Source organism: Crocuta crocuta, unplaced genomic scaffold (genome assembly GCF_008692635.1).
Source record: "Crocuta crocuta isolate KB4526 unplaced genomic scaffold, BGI_CrCroc_1.0 scaffold32, whole genome shotgun sequence".
Lineage (NCBI taxonomy): Eukaryota > Metazoa > Chordata > Mammalia > Carnivora > Hyaenidae > Crocuta > Crocuta crocuta.
Genome location: NW_027529424.1, coordinates 573,139 through 590,016, shown reverse-complemented (window position 1 = coordinate 590,016; position 16,878 = coordinate 573,139). Strand labels below are relative to the sequence as shown.

Here is a 16,878-nt window from a genome sequence, read left to right as displayed (position 1 = left end):
GAGGAGTTATTGTTTACTGGGTATATAATTTGTGTCTGAGAGGATGAAAATGTTCTGAAAATAGCGGTGATGCTTGCACAACATCACGGAAGTACTTAATGTCACTGAACTGTTTAGTTAGACTGGTAAATTTCATTTTATGTATATTTTGCCACAATAAAAAATGTGTTATTTTACCAACCTAAGTAGAAGTTATTCTTGTCTAAATTATATATATATGTGTGTGCGTGTGTCTGTGTGTGTATTTATATCATTTTTTTTCTTTGAGAGAGAGAGCATGAGTAGGGGAGAGGAGCAGAGAGGGAGAGAGAATCCCAAGCAGGCTCTATGCTCAGTGTGGAGCCCCATGCAGGGCTGGTCTCAACCGACTGAGCCACCCAGGCATCCCTATCTTTTTTTAAATTTGCTATCCATTAATAATCAGGTTTTAGAAGTATTTAAGCATTTGAATATTACTTCGTTAATATGCCTAATGCCCTACAGTGGTAGTGGAAAATAATCCTCTATATTTTGGTTGAATTTTTCCAGAATCTATTGAAAATCTAAATCAAAATGTTAAAAAATTGGGCACAAAAAATGCAGCTTTTGAAACTTTCACTAATTTGAATTATTGAATACCGAGCTCGTAATCAGTAAGGTACTGAAATGTATCCCTGTGAAAGCAACTGAGGGTGGTGGGGTGTTGAACAAATTAAATGGTAAGAACTCAAACACTGTACGAAATTTAATTTTAAAATTTTACTTTGAAACATGTTGCCATATTTGATAGCATTCTTTTAATTAGATGTATTTATATCCTAACCAGAAATGAATGGAATTGAGAAGGCCTATAATTTTTGCTGCAAATATATGTGGCAAAATGCCTGAAAATTTTGTAGACAACTTACTTTATAAGTTTTGCCTATAAAAATATTTGCTAAACAGATGATTTTGAATAGAGACAAAAAGCCAGCATCTGTGGAAAATATTGGGCATAAATATTTACACAGTTCAATATGACAGAAACTAGATTTGAGATGATTATTCATTTAGCAGGCTTTGCTCTGATCTTACAAGGTACTTTAGAAAGTGCAGAGAGATCATTTGCATTACGAACACATTCTGTGGAGAAGAGTCTGTTGACGGTATCACCCATCTGAGTTATTTGAGTATTAAATGCAACTTTGAAGACATTTTGCAGGCAGTTTTACAAAACGTATTAATAAGACCATATTAAGATATATATGTTCTGCAGTGCCTGGCTGGCTCAGTTGGAAGAGCATGTGACTCTTGATCTCAGAGTTGTAAGTTTGAGTCCCACGTTGGGTGTAGGTAAAAAATAAAATAAATGTTCTTCAAAAAAATACTAGATATGGCTAAAACTAATTCATATATGTGAATATGTACCAAGCATATTCCATTTAAATATGTATATGCAGATTATCAATATGAATATTTTAAAGAATTTTTTAAAAATATTTTTATTTATTTCTAGGAGAGAGAGAGAGAGACAGCGTGAGCAGGGGAGGGTCAGAGAGAGAGGGAGTCACAGACTGAAACAGGCTCCAGGCTCCGAGCTGGCAGTCAGCACAGAGCCCGACGCGGGGCTCGAACCCATGAACCGCGAGATCATGACCTGAGCGAAAGTCGGACGCTTAACCAACTAAGCCACCCAGGCGCCCCTAAAGAATTTTTGAGTTTATTTATTTTGAGAGAGTGAGACAGAGCATGTGATTGGGGAGATGCAGAGAGAGACAGAGAGAGACAGGGAGAGAGAGAATCCCAAGTGGGCTCCGTGCTATCAGCATGGAGCCCAACATGGGGCTCGATCCAACCATCCATGAGATCATGACCTCAGCCGAAATCCCCGCTGAGCCACCTAGGCACTCCTATTTTTTTTTTTTTTTTTAGAATTTTCTGTAAATGTACCTAGTTATCTTACTATTTTGGAGAAGGTTTGAGTTTTGAAAATCAGTTTTAAATCTAAATCTATTAGAGGTCTACCAATTTATTAAACCACTGTGATGATCAAGAAGTAAATTTTAATTATTTTAAATATCACCTGTCCTTTCAAAAGTATCCCAGTTTGGATGACCAAAACATGTGGTCCTTCTATCTGTGACCCATAAATTCTACTCCTAGGCATAGGCCCATGCAAAGTGTATACATTTGAGCAACATAAGACATACGCAAGGATGTTCATAGATTATTTGTAATGACCTCAAACTGGAAATGACCAAATAATCAAAAACGGAATGGCTAAATAGATTATGGTTTCACCAATGGCTGTACAGTCGGATCACCACATGTCCGAGGTGTCTTCTTTAAGTCTTTAAGACCCACTACCGACACCTGCCATTGGATGGTTTGAGAACCCTGAGGTCCAGGCCTTCTTCCAGACCCTTCCTCCTACTCAAGACTGTTAGGTAGCACCAGCCATGAAGCTGCGGGTGAACACAGTTCTCTGAGCTCTGGTTTCCCTTTTCCACGCAGCTCCTTTTCTCATTCCGCCATTGGAGAGACTCAGGTCAGGCCACCATCCACCTCTGTCCTTTGAGAGCTGGGGCTGTGCTCTTGGCATTTTGACGTCCCTACTGATTAGCTCAGCAAATAAAAGGTTCAGGACAGTCTTCCAAGGGACAACTTAAACTTGCCTCCCCATAGGAGTCCCATTCTCTTTCCCAACTGTGGCCAGGCCCCCTCCCCTCCCACTTGCCGGGAACCCCAGCAGCCGCAGCCTCCGTTCCTGTCGTGCGCAGAGACGAGGCTGCAGGGCAGGGGCCACGGCCTCTTCGCGACAGCCTCACCACGTGCTGCTGCTGCTGGTGCCCGCAGGCCGCCAAAGTCTTCCTGAGCACTTGCCATCCTTTTCAGAGATGGAGTATTTACTGTTTGGAGACGCGACGCGACTTGGGCTTTGGAGACCCGCTCGGGCACAACCAGGACCGATACTGACCTCCAGGTTGTCAACAGTCTGGGTAGAAATAGACCTGAGGCCGAGGGTGGTGCGGAGGGCGTTTATTGTCAGCTCGCCCCCCAGGCAGGAGAGTGATGGCCCTAGCGAGGGGGACGCCACTCGCCGACCACGCGTGGAAAGGTTTTTTGGTTTTTGTTTTCGTTTTTGGTTTAATTAATTTTCATTGCATGTATTTGAAAGTAATATGATTACATTTATATCACGTAACGTACACATTTCCTTGTTTCAGACAGACCTTCCCTCTGCTAAATACATGTAAATCATATATCCTTCTAAGATGTGATTTCCAAGGATGGGAGATGGCTTCTGGTAAACTGGCAGATGCTTTTTGTAGAGGATGGGAGACCTCATCACAGGGATGGTAGCTATGATTTGTTAAAAAAAAAAGAAAAATTAAAATTTAAAAAAATTTAAAAAAATAATAAAATGCAAATGCAGCCATAGATGATACGTTAATGAATGGGCGTGGCTGTGTTCCAATAAAACTTTATTTACAAAAATAAAAAAATTCCCTGAGCCAACCACCTCTGAAGAAGAAATTCCCAATAAATTGTATGTGTGTCTACTTCCAAAGGAAAGGCTGCAGCCTTGAAAATAGTGCCCCAATGTTATTCACCACGACCATTGTTAAGGTTTCAAATTAACAAAATTAACAAAGAAAAAATTTGCTACGACTGGCAAATTTTTAAAATATTCCTATGTGATCTTCAATCAGGTTCTCTTCTTTCCAACATTTTATAAGCTCTTGCAATGAGGGAGAAATCATAGCGCGGGAAAGTTTTTTTAAAAAAATATTTTATTTATTTTTGAGAGAGAGAGAGAGAGACAGCATGAGCAGGGGAGGATCAGAGAGAGAGGGAGACATAGAATCCGAAGCAGGCCCCAGGCTCTGAACTAGCTGTCAGCACAGAGGCTGATGCGGGCTCGAACCCACGAACCGTGAGATCATGACCTGAGCTGAAGTCAGACGCTTAACCAACTGAGCCACCCAGGTGCCCCGGCGCGGGAAAGTTTCTGAAGGCGCGGCGGCGGGAGCGCGGTGACGTCTAGGCACGCAGGGGCGGGGAAAGACGGGGTGGGCGCGCAGGCGCAGTGGGCAGAGAGTGCCGCGTCCTGCGTCCCGTCTCTCGGTCGTTAGCTCTCCACCCCGGGGCGTGAGTCCTGGAGTTATCACCGAGGAAGAAGGTGGCACATCAGGGGCACGGTCCGCGGGGGTGCTGACTGGTCTAGTCTGGTCTTGGCCGGAGCAAACCGGTTTTAAGGCACGCCCAGGGCTTGCTTCCCCCTCGTGGCCCGTCCGCGTGCCCCACCTGCGAGCTGGTTACACAGCTGGGTGATTGCGGTTCGGATCGCAGGGGCCCGAGGTGTCCCGCGGGTTCCCGCTCTGCAGAAGAAATGCCCCAGGAAAGAGGGTTACAAATGGGCAGATACTGAAGAGCTTTCATTCTGAAGCAGGAGATTAGGGCCTGGGGCGGCTTTATCCCAACACCGGCGTTTGCAGGCAGGCGCCTCGGCATCCCTCTCTGTCTCAGGGACGGGGTGGCGTGCCCGAGCCTCAGCTCCCGCAGCAGCTTCCAGAACCGACGAGCAACACGCTGGGCAGCGCCGTGCTGGCGCGGGCGGTGGCCACGTGAGCCACGGAGCCGGTCCGGCCCTGGGAGCCACAGCTCCTCCCGTCCCCGCAAGGTGGGTCATTGAGACTTTTCCAGCACTTCCTCGCCCCACCCCCCGCTTGACACCCCAAATCCCACTTTGTAGCACCCGGTTCTGAAATAAAAGATACTTTAAGACTGCCCTTTTGTGAATAATGGTATAGCAGAGTAGTGGGCTGTTAAGAACAAAACCCATCCTCATGTTTTTTTTTTTTAAAAAAATGTTTTTAATGTTTTATTTATTTCTGAGAGAGAGAGAGAAACAACGTGAGCAGGGGAGGGTCGGAGAGACAGGGAGACACAGGATCTGAAGCAGCTCCAGGCTCTGAGCTGTCAGCACAGAGCCCGACGTGGGGCTCGAACCCACAAACCGTGTGATCTAGACCTGAGTCAAAGTCAGACGCTTAACCAACTGAGCCACCCAGCGCCCCCAACTTCACGTTTTGAAATGCAGCCTGCACAGCATTGCTGTAACACGCACTTTAATATGTTGATTTAAAAAGTTCTTCTAAGGCGGTGCCTATGTGGCTCAGTCAGTTAAGCGTGGGACTCCTGATTTTGGATCAGGTCGTGGTCTCACGGTTTGTGAGTTCGAGCCCCGGGTAGGGCTCTGTGCTGACTGTGTGGAGCCTGCTTGGGATGCTCTCTCCCTCTTTCTGCCCCTCCCCTGCTCTTTCTCTCTCTCAAAATAAATAAAAACGTTAAAAAATAAGTTCCGTTGAGGCTTTGAACTTACATTTCATGTTTGGTTTAAAGCCCACTTTGTCTTAGGATATTTCCCAAGTTTCCGTGTGAAATTTTCTAGGGTTCAGTAGATGGCGCTGCTATACTGTCTTTTTGGGCGGATTTCAGAAGCGTTGCTTCTGGGACACTAATCAGAAACTTAGTAATACGTGTAGAATGGGTTGGAAGGAAAAACTCTGCTCTTAAGCCAGTTTTCGAAACCTTTCAAAATTCTGTGCTTTGGGTAAATAGAGCTGTTGTGAAAACATCTACTCCTTGGCCGTGTATCTTTAATACCCCTCATCTGAGAATCTCAAGATATTCTGCTGGGATTTTCTCTCCGGGTCTTACCATTCAGATGGATGGATGAAGCCAAAGACAAAGCTTTTACTATTCTTTTCACACATAGGACAGCAAAGTCCAGAAAATCACGTTACTCTGCAAGTTAGAGTTTTACTCCCAGAAAACTGCTTTTCAATTTTTAAAAAACCACCAATACTGTAAGAAATAAGACGAACTCTCTATAATGAGTGAATAATGTGTGACCGGCTGGCTACAGCATCTTTCCTGCCACCCCAGGCCTGTCACTAGAGCTGGCTAATAGGCATCACCTTGTTCAATGTATTCTTCACTAAGTATTTCAGGGATGCCAAATAGGATAGATAATAATATGACAAACATACATGAACCTACACTCAGCTAAAGAACCAAAACAGCATGAGTACACTTTATATTATTAATATTCCCGAGTGCATTCACGGACCTGCTCCCTAGTATTTAGAGTTCGGTTTTTCCGTTTGTGTCTTTGTCGTTTATCATACTGACTTTGTCTGCTTGCAACTTGCTTTTTTTCCCCATTCAACATTATGTCTTGGAAAACTATCAAAGTCGATATCTAGTTTATTCATTTTTACACTTGCACACGGAGTGAATTCTCCACACTTTGTTTAAACCATTTATCCATTGATGCATATTCATATTGCTTCCATTTTCACTACGACCGACAACACCATGATTGTTTATGCGTGAGATAGTCCTTTAAACCTGTATGTTTTACACGTTAACTATTTCATAACCACAAGAAAACAAAAAATACCTACACACGTTGCAGCCAGTTGAATTTACATCCCCTCACCAATGTAGTTTGTGTGATTTTTTAAAAAAAATTTATTTATTTTGATAGAGAACAAGGGAGGGGCAGAGAGAGAGAATCCTAACCAGTTTCCACGCTGCCAGCTCAGAGCCTGACACGGGGCTTGATTTCATGAACTGTGAGATCATGACCTGAGCCTAAATCAAGAGTCAAATGCCTTACCAACTGAGCCACCCAGGTAGCCTTGTGTGATTTCTTATAGGAGTCCATGATTTAAAAATATTAGAAAGCAATGGACAAGGGGTTGAACAGCCACTTAGAAGGTAATTCAGCCTCTCTGAGTTTGTTTTCTAAATACCTAGGAGTGAGATGGTAAGGTTGTAGAGGTACCCACAGCACTTTATTTCAGAATGCCAAATAGCTCTGCAAATCATGGCAATTCTCACTCTGTTTGGGAACACCAGCTGTTCTTCATTCTCCCCAGCACTGTCAGTCTCGTTGTCGTCGTCATCATTGTTTTTTGTTTTTTTACTTTCTTTTATTGAAAATTAAAAAAAATCTACACATATAAAATAGAATAATGGACTTTCAAGTTCCTGTCATTCAGTTTCAACATTTTCATGTTTTTTTCTTGAATTCTGTACCCTCATCTGCCTGCACACTCCTCGCCGATTATTTGAAGCATATCTTATCATTCTGGGATTTTACTCTAAAACATTACGACTCTTGGGGCGCCTGGGTGACTCAGTCGGTTGAGTGTCCAACTTTGGCTCAGGTCATGATCTCACGGTTCGTGGGTTCGAGCCCCGCGTCGGGCTCTGTGCTGACAGCTCAGAGCCTGGAGCCTGCTTCGGATTCTGTCTCCCTCTCTCTCTGACCCTCCCCTGCTCATTCTCTCTCTCTCTCTCTCTCTCTCTCAGAAATAAAACATTAAAAAATTTAAAAAAATTAGGACTCTTTTGAAGATAACCTTGATCCCATGATCACATTTAAAAAAAAAATTTAACAGCCATTCCTTAAGTTCATCAATAACCAGTCAGGGTTCAAGTTTTCACAATTACATTGTCTCTGTTTGACTTGAGATCCAAAATAAGAGGCATAAAACTGTGATTGTTGATAATGTCTTATGAATGTCTTTTCATTTATGAATTCTTTCCCCCATGTCTTTATTTCTCCTTTTGATATATTTTTTTTTTTAAAAACTGGATTGCTGGTCCTAGAGGGTTTCACAGAGTCTGGATCTTGCTGATTGTGTCCCAGCTGGTTTCACTTGCTCCTCTATCTCCGTATTTTCTGAAAACTGATGTCACATCATGCTCAGGTTTTTGTTTGACTGTTTTGGGCCGTAGCTTGCAAAGTGCTCCCATACATCTTTTCGGGATCTCTTTCTAATCAAGGAACCAGGCTGAGGTCATAGTTCACGTGATGAGAAGCAGCAGTCTTAGGGCGTGGTCTACGTGATTTTTCACTTCTCCCTTTAGCTAAATTTGATGGCAGTCTTGGAGGGGAGTCCTTCAAAAGAAACACTCACTGTATCAAAACAATAACTTCTGAGCCCCAAACAGCTTCCCGTGTAATTCGGATCCCGTAGGTCCCTGCTGGTCCCCTAACTGGTTAACTAATTTTAGTTTTCATCCATCCAGTACTGTCAAGATTGGAGTTCAGGAAACTTAAAAAATTCTCTTTTCTTGTTCGTTTTAATTACTAAAAAGTAAACTAGATATCTTTACATGTTTCCAGGCTAGTTGGCTGAATTGGGAGAAGGCAATGAAAGCCCCCTAAGTCAGAGCTAAGTAAGTGATGTGACATTTTTTTTCATACCATTCTTGGTCTCTAAAATTCACAGTCATGGGCAGCCTGGGTGGCTCAGTTAGTTAAGCATCTGACTTTGGCTCAGGTCATGATCTCACAGATCGTGGCATTGAGCTCTGTGATGACAGCTCAGAGCCTGGAGCCTGTTTCAGATTCCGTGTCTTCTTTTCTCTTTCTCTCTCTCTCTCTCTGACTGCCCCTCCACCACTCACTCTCTGTCTCTCTCTCTCTCTTAAAAATAAATAAACATTAAAAAAAATAAAAATAAAATTTGCAGTGTTGGTGAACAATATGTTACAGGAAAAGAAAAGACATTTATAATGTTGTTGAGATTTAATTTCTTACCTATCTTCATTTCCCTTTGAATTCTGGATGGATGAACTGAGTCTGAGAAACTGAACAAAACAAAAAAGAGAAAAGAGGAGCCTTGGGGTTTAATTTGATACAAAGTCATAAACCTCCAGGGGGATCTGGCATTTTCATGCTTAGTCTAAGTATCTAAGGGATTTCAAATGATCACTGCAAACATACACAGAAGAGGAAAAGCTCTCTATTATGTTTGTCAGCTGTGGGCTGGTGTTTGGGGAGTAAAAATGGACGTGTAGCCCAAATGCCCTTCATAATGCCGGTGTGGTTGTGTAGGGGCGGTGTGTGTGAATCCAGCAACCTTCTTGTCTTTTACGTTGTGATGGCAAGTTTTCCTATATGTAAGTACAATTTTAAGGGCTGGGGAGCATTATTTGAGTCATTGTTTGCTATAGTCTTTTAAAAAACAATCATTTTGATATTCTTCGTTATTCTTGTTTACATTCAGCTGAGTGACTATCCTTTTTTTGAGTGAAGTAACCGTTAAAAACAAAATTTAAATATTGACCAGAAAATTATTAGAAGGTTGATTAAAATAAACTTTATTTTTACTTTGAAACTGGTAAGGGTATGTGTGAACACACAAAGACTATTTTGTGGGATGGAAATAATTAACCTTTTCATGACTAAACGTTAGGCTTTCTAAAGCTATACTTGCTAAGTTGTTCAAGAGTTTCAGCAGAGAGTAGTTATGAGCCATATTTGAATACATTGGACACACTAGCAGGTAGGCAATAGGTATTACACACAACTGATGTGGAGAAATCAGAAGATGAAGGGCACACTTACTGTATGGACCCATTTCCATCAGGCGATGGAGGAGAAAGATCAATTGGATGTGCAAGCTGACACACAACAAGTTAGAATTCAGAGGGACCCTAGAATTGTTTCCTCATTGAGAAAACCAGGCTGTAAGTGGGTAACTGACTGGTTTAGTATCCTATACCTCACCAGAGGCAGAGCCAAGAAATCCTGATTCTGAGACCCTTTTCTTTTCTTTTTTTTCTTTTCTTTTTTTAAAACATTTATTTATTTTTGAGAGAGAGAGGGGGAGATGGAGTGTGAATAGAGGAGGGTCAGAGAGGGAGATACAGAATCGAAAGCAGACTCCAGGCTCTGAGCCACCAGCACAGAGCCCCACGCAAGCCTTGAACTCATGAACCACGAGATCATGACCTGAGCCGAGGTCGGTCACTTTAACCAACTGAGCCACCCAAGTGCCCCATTGAGAGAGACCCTTTTCAGTACATTCTGATGACTTGTTAAGTATTAAGGACAGCAGATAAAACAGCTTGTCACAACTAGACAATGGTTGTTCTAAATGGATGCTGTAGTGTGTTTATGGCCACGGATTGGAACACAGACTTCAGGTGTATGGCTGAATTAACGTAACCATTTTTTTCATGCTTTTTCAATTACATGCTTACACATTAATGGTACCTTTAGCAGAATCATCTTTTAGAAGAGTGGTTAACAACAAACTGACACAGTACAGTATGAATTTTTCCATTTTGAGGGTTAGCCACCAGAGGGTGACACTCATTCTCTTTGTCTCCATACAGGATGGACATTATCCGATATGTTCCTGAGGTAGCTTACTCCGTTGAAGGATTGGCCTCTTTCTGCCTGTTTCCACCACCCTCGTCTGCTGTGGAATGGCCTGTGTCAGATGATCCCCTCTGGTCTCTGCTTTCTGGTCTACCGTGCTGCTGCCAGACAGGTATTTATGACTACAAAGCTTTTCTGTTTAAAATCCTTCAAGGACATAGTCTCTTCAGGGATTCTGTGGCATTTTGTACATCCCTCTACTTTAGCCATTTATCACATGGAACAGCAATGATTTATTGATGTGCCTACCTTCCCCGTGAGCATATGAACTTCTCTAGGAGGGGACGTTGCCTCAAAAAATAATTTTTTTTTGGTAGCCTTGACTCCTAGCCTGATGCATAGCATGTTGTTGGCTGATTACATGAATAACAAATCATAGTTGAGGAGCCCCATCTGTCATCCTTAGTCTGGTTTGACACACACATATGTGGTCACTGTCTCTCTTGGCCTTGCCTCTGATTCACACTTCGCGAGGCTGAGGAGTGGCCTGATTTGCTGCCCCCTGGAATGAACTGTTGCTTGAAATGTATATGTACATATTTTTAAAATTGAACACCTTTATAGGGATTAGTTGACAGCTGAGAGAAGGAGATCTGGGTTGGAGTGGGAGGAGCTTGAGGGGGGCGGTGCCTGGGAGCACAGGAGAGTATGAACAAGGTGTCATGAGAGGGTTTCCAGGGACACAGACCTCACAGCCTATGCCGTGGTGGCCTTGGTTCCGCCTCTGTAGCATCCTCGCGTCGACCATTTTTGACACGGGCTCTGTTTTGCTAACCCTTGAACCAAACAACTAAGACAGGTTTTTGACGTAAAAAGTTCTCATTCTTTTTCACCTGGAAACACACTCACGTGATAAAAAGAAACTCAAATAGTATAAAGGGATTAAAAACAAACTTATTTCACACACGCCAAGCAACAATCCCTTCTTTTGTCTATTTCAGCTTCCTTAGTTTTTCTTTGACCTTGTCCCCAAAGATCAAAATGATTACAGTTTTAAAAGAATTGGTCTACAATCACCATAGCCTTAAAAACTTCACTGATGAGAGTTTTAAAGAGGTCATATCTAAAATGTGGTTAAGCAGTCATTCGTTTCCATGTCCTCCTCCTCCCTGGGGCATTCAGAGCCCATCAGGACTCTTGCCAAAAGGGGCAGTGAGCAGCTGGTACAGGATGTATACCAGAAACGAGTGCAGCAGGTGAATCAGACGTCCAATATTTGCGCCATTTAGTTGCACAATGAGAGAGAGTTGGAAACTGTCCGAATGGCTTTTCCGAGCTTGCAACCTACTCCTTTTCACCTCCTGCTGGCAAATGATTTCGGGGGGAAAAGAATCTAAGATTGGACAACACGATAATTCTGTTGTGTCTAAACACAGCATAGGCTGCTGTGAGTTTAGAAGAAAAGGGGGAAGTTACTGCTCTCTCTAAAAAAGTCCCGGTTGTGCAAAGTCCCTAGACACAAATATTTTCATGAAATGTTGTTACGTCAAAGATGTAATATGAGGGAACTTTTGTGTTTTATATTTATGTGTTTGTTTTGGATTTGAATGAGTATGATTGCTTGATGTTCACCCCACTTTGAAGATCCATGTTTTGAGAGGGTGTTGACAATTTAAGTATTTCTTAATATGGTCCCTCTTGTGTTTTTTTTTTAATGTTTTTTAAATTTATTTCTAGGAGAGAGAGAGAGACAGCGTGAGCAGGGGAGGGTCAGAGAGAGAGGGAGTCACAGACTGAAACAGGCTCCAGGCTCTGAGCTGGCAGTCAGCACAGAGCCCGATGCGGGGCCCGAACCCACGAACCGCGAGATCATGACCTAAGCGAAAGTCGGACGCTCAACCGACTAAGCCACCCAGGCGCCCCCCCTCTTGTGTTTTTTAAAAACGGTTCAGAAACAGAGAAAGGATTCCAATCTAGAGACATGGTGAAGCTTTGGGGGAAAATCTGATGTTTCAAAGGCATGTGATACAAAATCAATCAAAATACTCTGAGATACAAACCAAGAGAACTCAGTGCATAAGGGGACTTACTTGTTAACTAGAAGCTTCCACGGGACATTGACTGAACAGTTGTCATCTGAGATGAAAGCGTGTAGCAGGCTGCTCTGCACAGAGAGGTGCTCCATAGATATTGTTGGTGACAAAAAGTTTATTATGAAGAAAACAGAGTTTTGTAGATGAAGAAAAATTGTGAGGCAACATACCCAAATGTCTTCAGTGACTTCTGAACATTTTTTTGACATTATCAGTAATAGAATAAAATATTTTCCTGAAGTATACAATAGGAATCTGAAGTGATGCTCAGGGCAAATGATTTGGTTAGTTCTGGCCTAAAACATTTGAGATAGAAATAAAACTTTATCTTAATTAACACTTTATTTACATAAAATGTGCCGTGATTCAGATCAATGTGGTAAAACCGTATGTTAGAGATTTGGTACTGAATATTTCAGGTTCCGGTATGGTACTGAATATGTACTATGATTTCTTAATGCTCACGTTTTGAATATTCTTTTTTTTAAATGTTAATTTTTTTTGAGAGAGAGACAGAGCATGAGCAGGGGAGGGGCAGAGAGTGAGGGAAACACAGAGTCTGAAGCAGGCGCCAGGCTCTGAGCTGTCAGCACGGAGCCTGATGTGGGGCTCAAACCCATGAACTGTGAGATCATGACCTGAGCAGAAGTCAGACGCCTAACGGACTGAGCCACCAAGGTGCCCCACCTGTTGAATATTCTTGAAGAAACACCTTTAAGTTGGATTCTTCCATTGGGATTCTGTTCTTCTGTTCCAGTATTTACATGAAGATAACTCCCTCATGTGTTTCCATTTTAAGTGAGCAAAATTTGTTGTAGGAAAGTCCAAAATGAGAAAAACAATGACGATTTGAAAAGCGTGCCTCCTTCCCTTTAGAACTCTGCACTAGATTTCTTATTATGGACAGAGTCCAGCTGGTCAATCTTTCTGGCCCTGTTTCCTCTCCTGCCATTCTGCTTGAGCTAAAGGAATTGAGAAGACAGTGGACAGAGTGGGAGTTGAGGAGGGTGGAGGGTGAAGCAGGAGACCCTTTCCTGCCCAGGGAAGTCGTCTTTCCTTCACCACAGGCCCTGGAGCCCGTGGCAGCCAGATCCCACTGAGGTTTGTTTTCACAGATGTCTAAAGAATTGTTTTCCCTTGGGGTTTGCACTCATTTATTTGTGTCCTCCTCAAATCTCTTGACTCAGTGTTAGACAAACTCCCAACAATGAACTGGACGGAATTCCAGATGATAGAGTTCATTGCCCCCCATCATGGAGCAGGAATCCCAGAGCTCACTTCTGCGACGGAGGGAAGTCTGCCAAGTGCAGGGCGTCCGTTCCACCGAGATACAGGGTATCACAGGGCCAGTGCTGCCAAAGTAGACACGCTCCCCTCCCCTGACACAGGAAGCAGTGCGCCCTGGGAAACCAGCACAGACACGTAGCGATAAAGGGGGAGGAGGAGCATTAGATAGGAGGAAGTAAAAAAAAAAAAAAAAAAAACCCAACACCTCACCCCCACAAAACTTGCATTTTTTCTTTTTTCCTCAGTAGAGCTTATAGATGTGGAAGTGAGGGGAAAAAGAGGTGAGAAGAGGTGAGGTGAGAGGGCCTCCCATGGTGAAAGCAGCCGCTGCCATGGAGGTGAGGCTGCAAAGCTGGAGGATGCATGTGAGAGCTGTGGCTTGGCTGGGAACGCTGGGTCTGAGATGGGCGAAGGGAAAGCAAAGCCTCTAGTTCCCACGGGCTGAGGTGGAAGAGGCACAGTTGAATCCCAGCGCTGCTTCTCATCAGCTCGGTGACCTGGGCAAGTTATCCAACCTCTCTGTGCACTAGTTTCTTCATCTAGAGAATGGAGTTAATAGGATCCCTCTGTCCCAGGGCTGTTGTTAGGATTAACTGAGCTAGTGTACATGCAGAGTCCTCAGGACAGTGCCTGGTACGTAATAAGTTCCATGTGAGCATTGGCTGTTATTTACGTATCTCCCTCCTCAGGGATCCCCCACTTGTCTGGCACCCTTACTCAAAAGGTTGATGAAGGGCCACCTCTAATAAGGTCGTTATTCCACCCTGTTGAAGCCAGTGTCTTCAGAGCCTAATTCACCCCTGCAACCTTCCTTACTGAACCTAAACACAAAAGAGCTGATTGTTTTTGCTTCACAGACAATATGGCGCCTTTCCTGACTCCAGGAAAAGATTTCTCCTGGAGGGATGGAAGCAACTTTCTGGCCTCTTTCTACCCAGAGCCTAGGGAAAAAAATGAACAAATTTAATCTTCCTTAGGAAATCTCAGTACCTGAAGCACCTGTGTCTTTAATTCCTTATGCAGAGAACTGTTTTCAGTAGCTTGTAGGAAAATGCAGAAGAAATAAAGAACATGGTGATTGTTCAGAAGTGCCCATTTGGTCATGTCACTTCTCTGCCTAAGGCATTAAAAAAAATTTTTTTTTATAGTTTACTTATTTTTGAGACAGAGACAGAGCATGAGTGGAGGAGGGGCAGAGACAGAGGGAGACACAGAATCCGAAATAGGCTCCAGGCTCTGAGCTGTCAGCACAGAGCCCAACATGGGGCTCAAACCCATGAACCATGAGATCATGGCCGAGCCGAAGTTGGACACTTAACTGACTGAGCCACCCAGGTGCCCCTGCCTAAGGCATTTTAATACTTAATATCTAAATATTAATATTTAATACTTAATATCCGGTGGCCCATTGCTGACTGGTTAGAGTATAGACTCTGGTTTGAGGGAATTCATGTTCTTCCCCTTCTCACCTTTCCAGCCTCACCTGTCCACTCTATAGGCCTCCCCTGGTAATTCCAGCCTCATAGAACTTCTTTCAGTTTCCACAGCCGGCCAAGCTCTGTCTGACCTCCACTTTTGCATGTGTTCTTAGCCAGGGCGCTGCCTCCTGCCCCTGGCCCCTCCTGTTCTTCACCTGACCCCAGGTGATGCACCCAAGATGTGAATCTCTTGATTCATTCCTACTTCTGGGAGGCCCTCCCAGGTCTTCCAAGTCTGCATGAGGGGTTCTCGTACGTGCTGCCTTAGCAACTGCCACTTCCTCCATCCCTGATGGAGTCAGATGACTACTCGGAGAGCCTGAGTCCCTCATCACGTGCCCCTCTTCCCCATGTTCCCTTTGCTGCAGAGTAGTGACTGATGAGTTTGCTGACTGAAGGCATAAGCTCTGCTTTCTGGGGTTCAGTCTTTTTGATGGAAGGGCCACACATCAGATACAAAGCCAGAGGTCCAGCCAGTGCCTCCAGCAGGGGGACTTCTGGCCCAAACGCAGCTAGAGCACTAGGACGTGGCAGGGAGTGCTCAGAGGCCTGCCTGGGGGGCGGGGGAGCACAGGAGTCCAGTCATGCAGGCCTTTCTCAATGAGATGAGAGTTCAGCATCATCGGGGCACAGTAGGTGACAAGGAGGAGTTTTAAGCAAGGGAAACGGGGTGTCCTTAAAGTTCACCACGACACAGCAATCCCACTCATCTGGTCTGCTGAATCCGAGCCTCACCCGCTTCTTTCCTCAGGCTGTTTCCAGACCCCCTCGGATTTGGCACATCCCAGCTCTGCATGACCCTTTTCAGCTGCATGACCTCATGTAAGTCGTTCAGTCCTCCCCTCCAGCATCACTATGCCACGTGACTGATAGGAGTAATAAAAGAACCTACTTCCAGGGATCTGTGAGGTTTTAAAGCACGTCAGTGCCGTGCTTACCACTGTGACCAGAGCAGAATGTAAGAGTAAACGACAAAGACGGTAGTGGGTGTTCGAGTAGGAGAAGTAACAATAGCAGTAATTCAGGCAGTGGTACAGATACTCTTAACAGCGGCACAGAGTAGGGGGCCCGGGTGGCTCAGTCGGTTAAGCGTCTGACTCTTGATTCCAGTTCAGCTCATCGTCTCATGGTTTATGAGATCGAGCCCCACATCAGGCTCTGTGCTGGCAGCATGGGGCCTGCTTGGGAATCTGGCTCTCCCCTTCTCTCTGCCCCTTCCCAGCTCACACTCTCACTCTCTCTCTCTCTCAAAATAAATACATAAACATTAGAAAACCCCGGTAGCGTAGAGGAGCTGCCCACAGGATGGATGCTCCAGGAGGTGGAAGAAGACCTTGTACTGCGCCCACCAGTGAAAATGTGGGGGAGGGGAAGCTTGTGGGAAAGAGTGAGAAAAGGTATTCTCCACTCTCCCACCTCCCTTGGTGGACTGTGTACTAGTCCTAGTACTAAACATGCACTTCAAATTGGATTTTAGAAACCATTTTACGTGTTTTCCTTACCCCACTGGAGTGTGACCCCCGAGCTAGGGCCACCCCTCTCACTGTTTCCAGCACTGCAGCACATACTCAGGTCTGGTATTGTTGCCACTGCTCTAGTTTTTTTTTTTGATGTGAATGAGAGGAGCCCTCCATTGAAGTGTCTGGGAGATCTGGATTTCCCTGGGTGATCAAAGTGTAGATGCAAGGTGTGAAAAGGGGAGGTCATTTTGGGGCCAGTCCTCCCTGGAAATGGGTTTCTATATTTGAAATCAACCTTATCTAAACAACTGTTAGAAAAGGCAATCATTCTTGCATATTAGGTCACTCTCCCTCAAGGCTCTACCTTCTGCCAGATCTCTCCCCCATCCCTATACCCCCTTACAAAGCCA

At 44.2% G+C, this 16,878-nt stretch overlaps 1 long non-coding RNA gene across 1 annotated transcript in view; it reads left to right on the top strand.

The window, feature by feature from the left end:
* The first annotated feature begins 4,372 nt into the window (after positions 1–4,372).
* Positions 4,373–16,878, top strand: part of LOC144226957 (uncharacterized) — a 142,591-nt gene continuing 130,085 nt past the window's right edge. The window contains exons 1-2 of the long non-coding RNA XR_013333799.1: positions 4,373–4,642; positions 10,165–10,322. This is a non-coding gene — a long non-coding RNA (uncharacterized LOC144226957). The remainder of the gene's footprint in view (positions 4,643–10,164; positions 10,323–16,878) is intronic.